The sequence below is a fragment of the Coregonus clupeaformis genome, chromosome 8 (assembly GCF_020615455.1).
Source record: "Coregonus clupeaformis isolate EN_2021a chromosome 8, ASM2061545v1, whole genome shotgun sequence".
Taxonomy (NCBI): Eukaryota; Metazoa; Chordata; class Actinopteri; order Salmoniformes; family Salmonidae; genus Coregonus; species Coregonus clupeaformis.
In genome coordinates this window covers 50,914,582-50,928,735 of record NC_059199.1, presented here as the reverse complement: position 1 = coordinate 50,928,735, position 14,154 = coordinate 50,914,582, and the positions used below count along the sequence as shown (strand labels likewise).

Below are 14,154 nucleotides of genomic sequence, written 5' to 3'. Positions count from 1 at the left end.
ACGTTGTACACTGGGGATATTTTTGCAGAATTCTGCATGCAGAGTCTCGATTTGGTGTTTGTCCCATTTTGTGAATTCTTGGTTGGTGAGCGGACCCCAGACCTCACAACCATAAAGGGCAATTGGTTCTACAACTGATTCAAGTATTTTTAGCCAGATCCTAATTGGTATGTCGAATTTTATGTTCCTTTTGATGGCATAGAAGGCCCTTCTTGCCTTGTCTCTCAGATCGTTCACAGCTTTGTGGAAGTTAACTGTGGCGCTTTATCGCACTGCTTTGCTTTATCTTGGCCAGGTCACAGTTGTAAATGAGAACTTGTTCTCAACTGGCTTACCTGGTTAAATAAAGGTTAAATAAAAATACAAATAAAAAAGGCAGAGGAATGTATAGTTTTTTGTGTGCTCTAGGGCAACAGTGTCTAGATGGAATTCGTATTTGTGGTCCTGGCAACTGGACCTTTTTTGGAACACCATTATTTTAGTCTTACTGAGATTTACTGTCAGGGCCCAAGTCTAACAGAATCTGTGCAGAAGATCTAGGTGCTGCTGTAGGCCCTCCTTGGTTGGGGACAGAAGCACCAGATCATCAGCAAACAGTAGATATTTGACTTCAGATTCCAGTAGTGTCATGACTTCCTCCGAAGCTCCACCTCTCCTTGTTCGGGCAGGCTTCGGCGTTCGTCGTCACCGGCCTTCTAGCCACTGCCGCTCCTCATCTCATCATTCCATTTGTTTTGTCTTGTTTATTACACACACCTGGTTCATATCCCCTCATCAGTACCTGTATAAGTGTTCCCTCTGCCCCCTTGTCTTTGTGTGTGATTGTTTATTGTGGAGGATAGAGAAGCTCGATGGAGCTCTGTGTATTTTGTATCACCGGGATATTTCTCTGTGTGCCTTGTATTTCCAGTGCGCCTATTATGCGCACTAGAGAGTTTTGATGCATTTCTGCGTAACTCTGTAATTGCGGAATAAAGCCTGTTATTCTGTGATTTACCCTCCTGCGCCTGACTCCTTCGACATCACCTCATCGCAAGTAGGGTGAGGGCGGGTGCTGACGACTGTTCAATTGCCCTCGCCAATTCATTGATATACTGTATATGTTGAAGAGCGTGGGGCTCAAGCTGCACCCCTGTCTCACCCAATGGCTCTGTGGAAAGAAATGTTTGTGTTTTTTTGCCAATTTTAACAGCACACTTGTTGTTTGTGTACATGGATTTCATAATGTTGTATGTTTTCCCCCAACACCGCTTTCCATCAATTTGTATAGCAGACCCTCATGCCAAATTGAGTCAAACGCTTTTTTGAAATCAACAAAGCATGAAAAGACTGCCTTGGGTTTTTATGTTTATCAATTAAGGTGTGCAGGGTGAATACGTGGTCTGTCGTACGGTAATTTAGTAAAAAGCCAATTTGACATTTTCTCAGTATATTGTTTTCACTGAGGAAATGTAAGAGTCTGCTGTTAATGATAATGCAGAGGATTTTCCCAAGGTTGCTGTTGACGCATATACCACGGTAGTTATTAGGATCAAATTTGTCTCCACTTTTGTGGATTGGGGTGATCAGTCCAGAGCTGAAGATGATGTTAAAGAGTTTAAGTATAGCCACTTGGAATTTGTGGTCTGTATATTTTATCATTTCATTTAGGATACCATCAACACCACAGGCCTTTTTGGGTTGGAGGGTTTGTATTTTGTCCTGTAGTTCATTCAATGTAATTGGAGAATCCAGTGGATTCTGGTAGTCTTTAATAGCTGATTCTAAGATTTGCATTTGATCACATATATGTTTTTGCTGTTTGTTCTTTGTTATAGAGCCAAAAAGATTGGATAAGTTATTGTTTTTTTGTGGTACTTTCTACCCCTTTTTCTCCTTAATTTTGTGATATCCAATTTGTAGTTACAGTCTTGTCCCATCGCTGCAACTCCCGTACAGACTCGGGAGAGGCGAAGGTCGAGAGCCATGAGTCCTCCGAAACACGACCCCGCCAAGCCGCACTGCTTCTTGACATACTGCTCGCTTAACCCGGAAGCCAGCCGCACCAATGTGTCGGAGGAAACACTGTATAGCTGGCGACCGAAGTCAGCGTGCATGTGCCCGGCTGCCACAAGGAGTCGCTAGAGCGCAATGGGACAAGGACATCCCAGCCGGCCAAATCCTCCCCTAACCCAGACGACGCTGGGCCAATTGTGCGCCGCCTCATGGGTCTCCCGGTCGCGGTCGGCTGCGACACAGCCCGGGATCGAATCCGGATCTGTAGTGACGCCTCTAGCACTGTGACGCCTTAGACAGCTGCGCCCCTCTGGAGGCCCTCGAGAAGTGGTTTATCCATACATATCCGTTTTGGAAAAATCACTCTTTCTGTTGTTGTTTGTTTATTGTCCCAAGTTTCCTAGAAGTGGTTAGATTCTATGGATTCTTGAATTACATTGAGCTGATTTCTGACGTGCTGTCCTCCTTTTTCCATGGTGTATTTATGTATTGTTTTAGTGAGTCACCATAGTGATGGTGTAGGTTCAGGGTTTCTGGGTCTCTATGTTTTTGGTTGGATAGCTTTCTCAATTTCTTTCTTAGGTTTTAGCATTCTTAATTTTCTTAGGTTGTCTGCTTGACATTTTTAGATTTGATAGGGAAGCTGAAAGGTCAAATATACTGTTTATGTTTTCTACTGCCAAGATTACACCTTCACTATTACAGTGTAACGTTTTGTCCAGGATCTAAAAAGGTTTGAATTTGTTGTTGCCTAATAGTTTTTTGGTAGATTTATACACTACTTTCCTTCCATCTATAGCATTTCTTAATATTATGCAATTCCTTTGGCTTTGATGCCTCATGATTGAGTATTGCTCTGTTCAAGTAGACTGTGATTTTGCTGTGATCTGATATGGGTGTTAGTGGGCTGACTGTGAAAGCTCACTCTCGGGGTTGAGGTCAGCGATAAAGTAATCTACAGTACTACTGCCAAGGGATGAGCTGTAGGTGTACCTACCATAGGAGTCCCCTCGAAGCCTACCATTGACTATGTACAGACCCAGCGTGCGACAGAGCTGCAGGAGTTGTGACCCGTTTTTGTTGGTTGTTTTGTCATAGTTGTGTCTAGGGGGGCATATTTGGGAGGGAATGCTGTCACCTCCGGGTAGGTGTTTGTCCCCCTGTGTTCTAAGAGTGTCAGGTTCTTGTCCAGTTCTGGCATTTAGGTCGCCACGGACTAGTACATGTCCCTGTGCCTGGAAATGGTTGATCTCCCTCTCTAGAATGGAGAAGCTGTCATCGTTAAAGTATGGGGATTCTATTGGGGGGATATACAGTTGAAGTCGGAAGTATACATACACTTAGGTTGGAGTCACTAAAACTCGTTTTTTCAACCACTACACAAATTTCTTGTTAACAAACTATAGTTTTGGCAAATCGGTTAGGACATCTACTTTGTGCATGACACAAGTAATTTTTCCAACAATTGTTTACAGACAGATTATTTCATTTATAATTCACTGTATCACAATTCCAGTGGGTCAGAAATGTACATACACTAAGTTGACTGTGCCTTTAAACAGCTTGGAAAATTCCAGAAAATTATGTCATGGCTTTAGAAGCTTCTGATAGGCTAATTGACATAATTTGAGTCAATTGGAGGTGTACCTGTGGATGTACTTCAAGGCCTACCTTCAAACTCAGTGCCTCTTTGCTTGACATCATGGGAAAATCAAAAGAAATCAGCCGAGACCTCAGAATTTTATTTTTAGACCTCCACAAGTCTGGTTCATCCTTCGGAGCAATTTCCAAACGCCTGAAGGTACCACATTCATCTGTACAAACAATAGTACACAAGTATAAACACCATGGGACCACGCAGCCGTCATACCGCTCAGGAAGGAGACGCGTTCTGTCTCCTAGAGATGAACGTACTTTGGTGCGAAAAGTGCAAATCATTCCCAGAATAACAGCATAGGACCTTGTGAAGATGCTGGAGGAAACAGGTACAAAAGTATCTATATCCACAGTAAAACGAGTCCTATATCGACATAACCTGAAAGGCCGCTCAGCAAGGAAGAAGCCACTGCTCCAAAACCGCCATAAAAAAGCCAGACTACTGTTTGCAACTGCACATGGGGACAAAGATCGTACTTTTTGGAGAAATGTCCTCTGGTCTGATGAAACAAAAATAGAACTGTTTGGCCATAATGACCATCGTTATATTTGGAGGAAAAAGGGGGTGCTTGCCAGCCGAAGAACACCATCCCAACCATGAAGCACGGGGGTGGCAGCATCATGCTGTGGGGGTGCTTTGCTGCAGGACTGGTGCACTTCACAAAATAGATGGCATCATTAGGAAGGAAAATTATGTGGATATATTGAAGCAACATCTCAAGACATCAGTCAGGAAGTTAAAGCTTGGTCGCAAATGGGTCTTCCAAATGGACAATGACCCCAAGCCTACTTCCAAAGTTGTTGCAAAATGGCTTAAGGACAACAAAGTCAAGGTATTGGAGTGGCCATCACAAAGCCCTGACCTCAATCCTATAGAAAATATGTGGGCAGAACTGAAAAAGTATGTGCGAGCAAGGAGGCATACAATCCTGACTCAGTTACACCAGCTCTGTCAGGAGGAATGGGCCAAAATTCTCCCAACTTATTGTGGGAAGCTTGTGGAAGGCTACCCGAAATGTTTGACCCAAGTTAAACAATTTAAAGGCAATGCTACCAAATAATAATTGAGTGTATGTAAACTTCTGACCCACTGGGAATGTGATTAAATAAATAAAAGCTGAAATAAATCATTCTCTCTACTATTATTCTGACATTTCACATTCTTAAAATAAAGTGGTGATCCTAACTGACCTAAGACAGGGAATTTTTACTAGGATTAAATGTCAGGAATTGTGAAAAACTGAGTTTAAATGTATTTGGCTAAGGTGTATGTAAACTTCCGATTTCAACCGTAGGTAGCACACAAGGACACTTTTCACTGTTGAGATAATGTCCTTATTAATTTCTAGCCAGATGTACAATGTTCCTGTTTTGACTAATTTAATAGTGTGTGTTAGGTCTGCTCTATACTCTCTATGAAGACTATTATATTATCAACAGGAGAGTATAGTCGTTCTCTCTCTCTATGAAAACTATTATATTATCAACAGGATAGTATAGTCTCTCTCTACCTCTTTAGACTATTGTCATGACTCTCCCTGGGTGAGGATCAAAGGCCTCACATCTGCTTGGCAAATGGCCGACAACAACCACACCCTCCTACCCACAGGGGGCTGTGCCGGTCTTGACACCTTAATACTGCCATAAATTAGAGAGGAGAATCTATCTCTGGCACTAGTATGGTGAAAGGGATGCCTTTGTTTCAGATACTTTTTGCCGCCCAAAAACTTAAACATCCAACAATGAACATTGGGACAATATATTTCAACATCCAAACGTTGGGAATGATGAGAAATGGAATATGGAAAATTAATGTCTATTTTGAGATGTCATTAAAAATGGTATAAAGGCGTTATAAGGAAAACATTGTGACTTGAAGAGCTTTTACACTGTGGATATCAGGCTTACATCCTTTACCTTGGGTAGAAAATATCAAGGAGGAAGACAATGTTTTCGTGAAGATAGGAATGTGATTTTAGCTTTCTAACAAAATCATAGTGATGATAATACTTTTGCCTCGTAACTAGCCACGCCCGAGGAAGCTCAGAGAGCGTGTCAGTATGACGGAAACATCCCTCTTTACCAGAGTGCATAAAAGATTGAGATAAGAATGATCAGATCAGACTAGACGGACCTCAAGCTGCAGCTTTTGTCCATTTTGGTCCCGACCCTAAAAATCAACATGAGGTGAAGACGACAAAGTTGCCTCCACTAACAATCAATGTTACGGCTGAGTAGCTGTTCTAAGTACTGTAACTAAGAAGGTGAATTTAAGTGGGACCATCATGTTACTCTCTTCAAGCCATCGTCTACTACACTGCTCTCATCACCCCACAGGGGATCATCGACACGGCTGATTAGCCGTCCTCAGAAGACCACTTCCAGAACGTGGGAAAGTAAACAGACAACTAAGAGGAAGGACATTGTGACCTCTTGTGGACAATCTGAGCCTTACATCTAAAAGGCCATCCGAAAGAGAAGGCACAATCCACCCCTTCCCACGAAGGCCTGGGTCCAACAGAGATACACGACGAAGACCTCCAACACGTAAATACATGCTTTGCTTTTCCTCCCAAACGGGCAGCAGTTCGGGGGAAAGTATTAGGATTACTGTGAGCATAGGTCCATGTGTATCCAAGTGTTTTCTCTCTCTCTAACTCGCCATCTTTTGTAACAAGTGTCATATTGTGTTAGTCCACCTAGGGACCTGTTTTCATTGTATTAAGTTTCTAATCCCTACCTATACCGTGTACGTGTTTGTATCTTGTGTTATCATTTTTAATTAGTTAGTAAATAAATAATTAAATCAATTTGTGTTGTACGGAATGATCAGTAAGACCCGGGTTCGTGCAGACTTAAAGAGCCTACGACTTTCAGAATGAGACTGATATGAGGTAAATGATTAATAAATTACTGTTAAATGATAAGAGATATCTAGATATCTTTAGAGTTAATTCGGGAAATGGTAACTTGTTTTAACAACTTTTCTCGAGGTGCCCCAAATTCCTAATGAGTTAATTGTAACATGATTAATTTCATCTAGTAACAATTAAACATAGTAGGTAATTATTCATTAAATAATAGTCATCACAATAATGAAAGTCACGTCACAATTATAATATAAACAGGAAGGTACAGTTTCTCTCTCTATGAAGACTATTATATTATAAACATGAGTTCTCTCTCTCTCTCTCTCTCTCTCTCTCTCTCTCTCTCTCTCTCTCTCTCAGTTAGCCCTGGCCAAAGGACCTTAGTTGCACCAACATCTCAATTAGCTGGAGCCATGTGTGAGTGCATAGAGAGAAAACTCCCTCCATACTCAATGTCACCTTTACATTGCTGATAAGGTAGCTTTATTAATAATGCATTGTCTGTCTGGAGAGGTACATATGCTGAAGAGGGAGCGAGAGAGAGAGGGAGAGAGAGATGCTAGGGAGGGAGGGAGAGAGAGAGAGGGGCTAGCTACTTTCCCGCAGTCTTCCTGTCATCTGGAGTGCCCATACAATGTTTGCTCCTACTTTACCTTTGCGTAGCCTGGTCAAATGTTTTAGCCACAAAATTGTTCAGCAGTTGAGTTGTGTTTGATTTTCACTTGCATATAAATCTAGCCAATTTTGAAAAAGGCCATTATCAAAAGAATAACTAAACAACATTTTGTTCTAATAAAACAGCATTGCAAAGAGGTTAGACGCTGTATCAGCAGGTCTCAGAGAGTGGTGGCATGTCCAATCTTCTGTGTCTGAGTGTCTGCTGCTCCCACAGTCTGTATTACAGAGAGTATACATCCAGTATGTAGTGGAGGTGGTCCTGGGAGCGGAGTATACATGCAGTAAGTAGTGGAGGTGGTCCTGGGAGCTGAGTATACATCCAGTATGTAGTGGAGGTGGTCCTGGGGGCTGAGTATACATCCAGTATGTAGTGGAGGTGGTCCTGGGGGCTGAGTATACATCCAGTATGTAGTGGAGGTGGTCCTGGGGGCTGAGTGGCCACCACGCAACACGGTTATTATGTAGTCTCAGAACATCTCAGGGAGTGGTGGCATAGTCCCACTTTCTTCCCATCTTCATGGTCTGCTCTAGTCTGAGTGTGTTAGACATGTAACCTAGCCTACAGTAGGGGGTCCTAGTGAAGTGGCCACCATGCAACAGGGTTATTATGCCGTCTCAGCACATATCAGATAGTGGTGGCGTCTGAGAGTCTATTACTTCATGGCCATCCAGCATGTACTGTACTGTAGGAGGTCCCTGTAGTGAAGTGGCCACCATGTAACAGGGTTATTAAACTTGGCTCCTGAGTAATGGTCCTATAGAGGTGGTCAATGGGGACCCCAGCAGAACAGCAATCACAGATCACACAACGCTGTTTACTCTCTGCAAATTGGCCCCTGAGAGGGGCGGCCGGGGGCCCGTGGGCGGCGGGCTAGTTAAAGTGATGGAGGTGACTTCTGATCATTGATTTTCTCTCCGTCTTCAGTTCAGCTTCTATCCCAGCCTACCCGGCCACCACTGGGCCGCAGACCATTGCTACTGCAGGTCCCACGGTCGAGTTTAACCGTCCCCTCTCACCTTTAAATCATATCAACTTTGGTTAAACCTGGGCTGATTATCATGCTTTAGCCACTTGGCTGGATTGAGAACGAGTGGCTTGTTGAGGCTGATTGATCTGGTCAGTATTTAAGGCATGCAGATGCCCTTACAGAGGGAAAAGAGAGAATAGTGTAGGGATCATGCACTAGTATAGGGGCTTCTGGTTTTCACCTGTGCTAGACCAAGGTAATAGATTGACATTCAAACTGAGGGAGAAAGGATTCTCAATAGAAAGATCAATAGAACACTAACAGATTTTTTTTTTGGGGGGGATATAAAACCTGATCTGATGTTAGTTGGTGAAAAATTGTCCCTCCATCTCCTCCCATCTCTCATATCAGACGTCATTCCCTCCCATGAGTAATGATCCCCATCTTTCCTTCAGTTTGTGACACCTCATTAAGTTAATTAGGCTAACTTAATTAGCTACTTTCACAGGTCAAGCTGTGAAGCCTCCTGATTGATGGGTCTGTGTGTAAAAGGTAATCATCCTCCGAATTGGGTAGAACATCAAAACAACACCCAAACGCATATTAACTGCAACCCTGTAAACAATTACAAAACACTTAGGGTGGGTCCCAAATGGTACCCTATTCTAATAGTTCACTATTTTTGGACCAGGGCACGCATAGAGAATAGGGTGGCATTTTGATTGACTAATAAACTGCATCGAAAAGCACATTAACTGCAACCCCGGTAAACAACGTCAAAACACTAGACTAGGCCCGATCATATAACTGCTCATATCATCCAATGAAACGCAAACACAGTAACGCACACACACGAAACCACCAACGTTGATTTCTTAAACACACAAGTAGTGTTAAACTTCAAAATCACGCTAGGAACTAGGAACTTCACAAAAAAAGTGCCTTTTTGCACTTGGTCGTTTCTTGGCCTTGAAAGAACGGAAGAAAAAACAACATAACTCTTTCACGGACAGTAATTGCAAGAGTTTGAAGTCTTTTGATGACAAGAAAAGTCTAAAGTGTATCTAAAGAAGCTCTGCCCACACACTAACCCACCCTCCATCCGCTGCAAAGCATTTAAACTGCTTTAACTGCTGCCTGGGCAACTTAAAGCTGCTGGCATTTCAAAGCCCACAACCCCCTCTCCTCTCCACATCTCCAGGCCCGATACATTACAGAAGTGTCTAACGAGAGAGCAGGCAGGCAGGCGGGTAGAGCTGCAGCCACGGACACGATGCAGAGTGTAAAATAAAGCTTTAAACAAGCCCCTCTCGGCACCACGGCGGCCAAGTAACGGGCTCTGGAATTAAAGGCCATCCGTATATGACGGATGACTGTCAGTTTATTAATGGGATCTATTGGGCCAGTACCTGGGGTGACAGGGGGAGGCAGGGATTTAGGGATGTGGCCTTGGTCAGGCCACAGGTTTATCTAAGCCAGGCAGGCAGGGAGAAACAGAGCCTCCGTAATGAACTCCTGGCTGTCTAATAAATAATTTTATTGCCCTGGCCTAGCAACACGCACGCACGCTCACACACACAATCACACACACACACATAAATGTGTGCGACTGCTGACACCAACGAGCACATTCCTACACACAACCGTAAATTGACAGACTGTTCTTTTTTCTCCACTCCTAGTTTCAAGACGCGGGGAAAGACAATTCATAATACAAAACCATGTAATAATACAAACAGAGACATTACAGTATTAATGAAGAGAGACAAACACTCTGATACACAGAGAGAGGATGGATGGAAGTTAAAGAGGATGACTACATGTGGGGTCCACAATATCATGGACCAAACTCATCAAGTGAAATCTTGCTACTACTTCAACCCAATGTTTGGATGTTTGGATCAGGCTAACAGTTCACAGGCTTATCTGTGTGCTTTATTCAAAAGACAGTGAAGACATGAACAGGGTGCAATGCACTGTCAAACAAATATTTGTTGTTTGAACTAAAAAAAGACAAGTTAAAAAGTTGCATCAACTATTTCAAGCTTAATCAACTTAAAATATTGTGTAACCTCAACTTACATCCAATTTACTTTGACTCACTGGCTGGCTCCTGTGTCCCTACTCCCAACCTACCTACTGTCTCTCCTTCAGGTGCATTCTTCCTTCCTTAATTAAGCTCCTTCCACTCAGCTACCAGTCAATCAGGGCGGGACAGATAACGAGTCAAATTCCACTTTGCAGCACGTTCTGATCATCTAGCTAGAGCTCCGTCTTCCTCCCCCACTGTCAGACCAACAGGCTGTCCCAGCTGTGTGTGACCGACTGACCCACCCCCACTGGCTCCTCTCCTCTCCTCTCACAGGTAAATCACAGTCAAGACATTTGGTCAGGTATGATTCAGCTGCACTTAAAGTTGGCATTTAAAGCAACATTCCTTTCCCACAGGCACAAGCGATTCACAGCACGCAGCAGTGGCTTGGCATTTACAAGCTGCATATTATAGAATAACTTTCCTTAAATACTGCTCTCATCTCCCAGAATACAAAGTCGAGGCAATTATCTCATACACTCACTTCCGCCCATTACTGACTTAAAACCTGAAAACATTTATCAAAAATAGGAAATTGTGGCATTCGTACAAACAAGCTGAATGTACAGTACCAGTCAAAAGTTTGGACACACCTACTCATTCAAGGGTTTTTCATTATTTTTACTAGTTTCTACATTGTAGAATAATAGTGAAGACATCAAAACTATGAAATAACACATATGGAATCATGTAGTAACCAAAGAAGTATATTTTATATTTGAGATTCTTCAAATAGCCACCCTTTGCCTTGATGACAGCTTTTCACACTATTGGCATTCTCTCATCCAGCTTCACCTGAAATGCTTTTCCAACAGTCTTGAAGGAGTTCCCACATATGCTGAGCACTTGTTGGCTGCTTTTCCTTCACTCTGCCGTCCAACTCATCCAAAACCATCTCAATTGGGTTGAGGTCAGGGGATTGTGGAGGCCAGGTCATCTGATGCAGCACTCCATCACTCACCTTCTTGGTAAAATAGCCCTTACACAGCCTGGAGGTGTGTTGGGTCATTGTCCTGTTAAAAAAACAAATTATAGTCCCACTAAGCCCAAACCAGATGGGATGGCGTATCGCTGCAGAATGCTGTGGTAGCCATGCTGGTTAAGTGTGCCTTGAATTATGAATAAATTATAAATAAATCACAGACAGTGTCACCAGCAAAGCACCCCCACACCATAACACCTCCTCCTCCATGCTTTATGGTGGGAACTAGACATGCGGAGATCATCCGTTCACCTACACCGCATCTCACAAACCAAAAAAAATCAAAAATCTCAAATTTGGACTCCAGACCAAAGGAGAAATTTCCACCGGTCTAATGTCCATTGCTCGTGTTTCTTGGCCCAAGCAGGTCTCTTCTTCTTATTGGTGTCCTTAGTAGTGGTTTCTTTGCAGCAATTCGACCATGAAGGCCTGATTCACACAGTCCCCTCTGAACAGTTGATGTTGAGATGTGTCTGTGACTTGAACTCCGTGAAGCATTTATTTGGGCTGCAATTTCTGAGGCTGGTAACTCTAATTAACTTATCCTCTGCAGCAGAGATAACTCTGGATCTTCCATTCCAGTGGCGGTCCTCATGACAGCCAGTTTCATCATAGCGCTTGATGGTTTTTGCGACTGCACTTGAAGAAACCTTCAAAGTTCTTGAAATGTTCCCTATTGACTGACCTTCATGTCTTAAAGTAATGATGGACAGTCGTTTCTCTTTGCTTATTTGAGCTGTTCCACCTGCTAATGTAAATGCATTCCAGGTGACTACCTCATGAAGCTGGTTGAGAGAATGCCTAGAGTATGCAAAGCTGTCATCAAGGCAAATGGTGGCTATTTGAAGAATCTCAAATATAAAATATATTTTGATTTGTTTAACACTTTTTTTGGTTACTACATGATTCCATATGTGTTATTTCATAGTGTTGATGTCTTCACTATTGTTCTACAATGTAGAAAATAGTATAAATAAAGGAAAACCCTTGAATGAGTAGGTGTGTCCAAACTTTTGACTGGTACTGTATGTAATGATTGTGAGATGTTTTGACAAACACTTACCGTACACTGTTGCTCAGACTTGGATTCTCATTAATACTCAATTAAACAAATGGAAATTGCTAAAAGTTTGACTCTTCAGCTATAGTCGATATAGTTTGGTTTTAGAAAAAAAATAAACATTGACATTTTAGTCATTTATCAGACGCTCTTATCCAGAGCGACTTAAAGGAGTATTTAGAGTTAAGTGCCTTGCTCAAAAGGACAGACAGATGTTTCACCTAGTCCGTTTAGGGATTCGTACCAGCGTCCTTTCGGTTACTAGCCCAACGGTCTTAATCGCTAGGCTACCTGCCGCTCAAATCTATTCAGTAACAAGAAACAGCCACATTACATTATATATCCATCAACATTGCTAAGATAAAAGGCTATCTCAGTAGTATTGTAGCAACAGAGAGGCCCTTTGCTCCACTAGGACCTAATGGAATAAGTCAACTAAGTCAGTGTGGACTAGTTCAGCAGTTGGACTGAGGGAGACAGACACTTGTTAACTGCTGTAGATCTAGAGAGACAACGCTGTCTGCTGAAGAGGAGCAGAGTAAAAGTCCCCTCTACTAACTCCACTACTGTCTGCTGAAGAGGAGCAGAGTAAAAGTCCCCTCTACTAACTCCACTACTGTCTGCTGAAGAGGAGCAGAGTAAAAGTACCCTCTACTAACTCCACTACTCAACCCTGCTCACGTAGCTCTCCTCCCGTCACTACAGACATGTTGTCTGCTTTGGGGCACAGAGGTAGTCTCCACCACCAGGGTTTATACAGTGATGTAGAGAGGTGGGAGGGAGGGAAGTGGAGGACGGGGGAGGATGGGGAATGAGGGGACAAGATACTCCGGGAGATGAAACGTGTGTGTAACGAGAAAGAGGGCAGGTCTGTGTGTGTTTGTTCCATTCCGTCAGTGTGTTTGTTGCAATGTGTTTGTTTTTATGTGTTTATGTGTGTTTGTTCCAATGTGCGTTTGGTGTGTGTGTTGCACGGGGGTGATTAAAGAGGATTGGGTCTGGTCCTGGGGGTCTCTGGGGGACTCTTTGCTCTCTCTCTCTCAGCAGGCTGCCAGCAGCAGCACATTTAAAAAGCAAAGACTTGTGCCCCCCTTCCCTTTCCATCCCTTTCCCTTCTTTTCCAGCTTTCACCACTTAAATGCTCCTTTCCATTGTGTTCGTGTGTGTTTCTTCCAGTGAGTGTGTGTCCCCTCCTAAAGCCTCTGTTCAGACCAACACACTCCACACAAAATAACAGCAGGATAGTGCTCAGAGTCTTTCTTCACCCCCTTTGACTAACACTAGGCCTATTTACACCAGTGCAGTAGACACAGGCAGTATATTATGGTCTGTAATGCTCTCAACATGGCTCTTTATTATCAGAGTTCAGCTCTACGTATGAAAATGTTTTTCATTTCTATATATGCTTACATGCTTTGTAAAAATAATTTGGGTTATATTAATGTGTATTATCTCTTCGTGAAACAGCATGGCACTCTGATTGAACTACACAGCTACGAGAACAATTTACAGTCCGCTATCTAACATTTTAACTGAGCTTTAACCTTTACATTTTGCCTGTAATTTATTGTATCATTCCCAGCATGCAGCGTTTTCAGTATGGCTCAGGCTTTTATGTTTCTCTTCCTCCTTCTGCAACATCAATTAACCCACATTTTCCACGCACACAGAGCCAATAGGAATGTCCTTTCCCGGAGAAATTGAAATGCGCTTTACATTGATCAACTTAATTAGGTTCACAAGCTGCTGCACGCTACCCTTGATTACAATGTAATTCAATAAAAAAAACATTATTTCTAATGCAAACGGAGGAAAAAATGAAAAAGCGCTTCTGGTGGGACTTGCCATTTTCA

The 14,154-nt window shown here is 42.8% G+C and overlaps 1 protein-coding gene across 2 annotated transcripts in view; it reads right to left on the bottom strand.

Moving 5' to 3' along the window:
* Window positions 1-14,154, bottom strand: part of LOC121571904 (PHD finger protein 14) — an 84,865-nt gene that overhangs the window by 14,830 nt on the left and 55,881 nt on the right. The gene's annotated exons all lie outside the window — the stretch shown is intronic.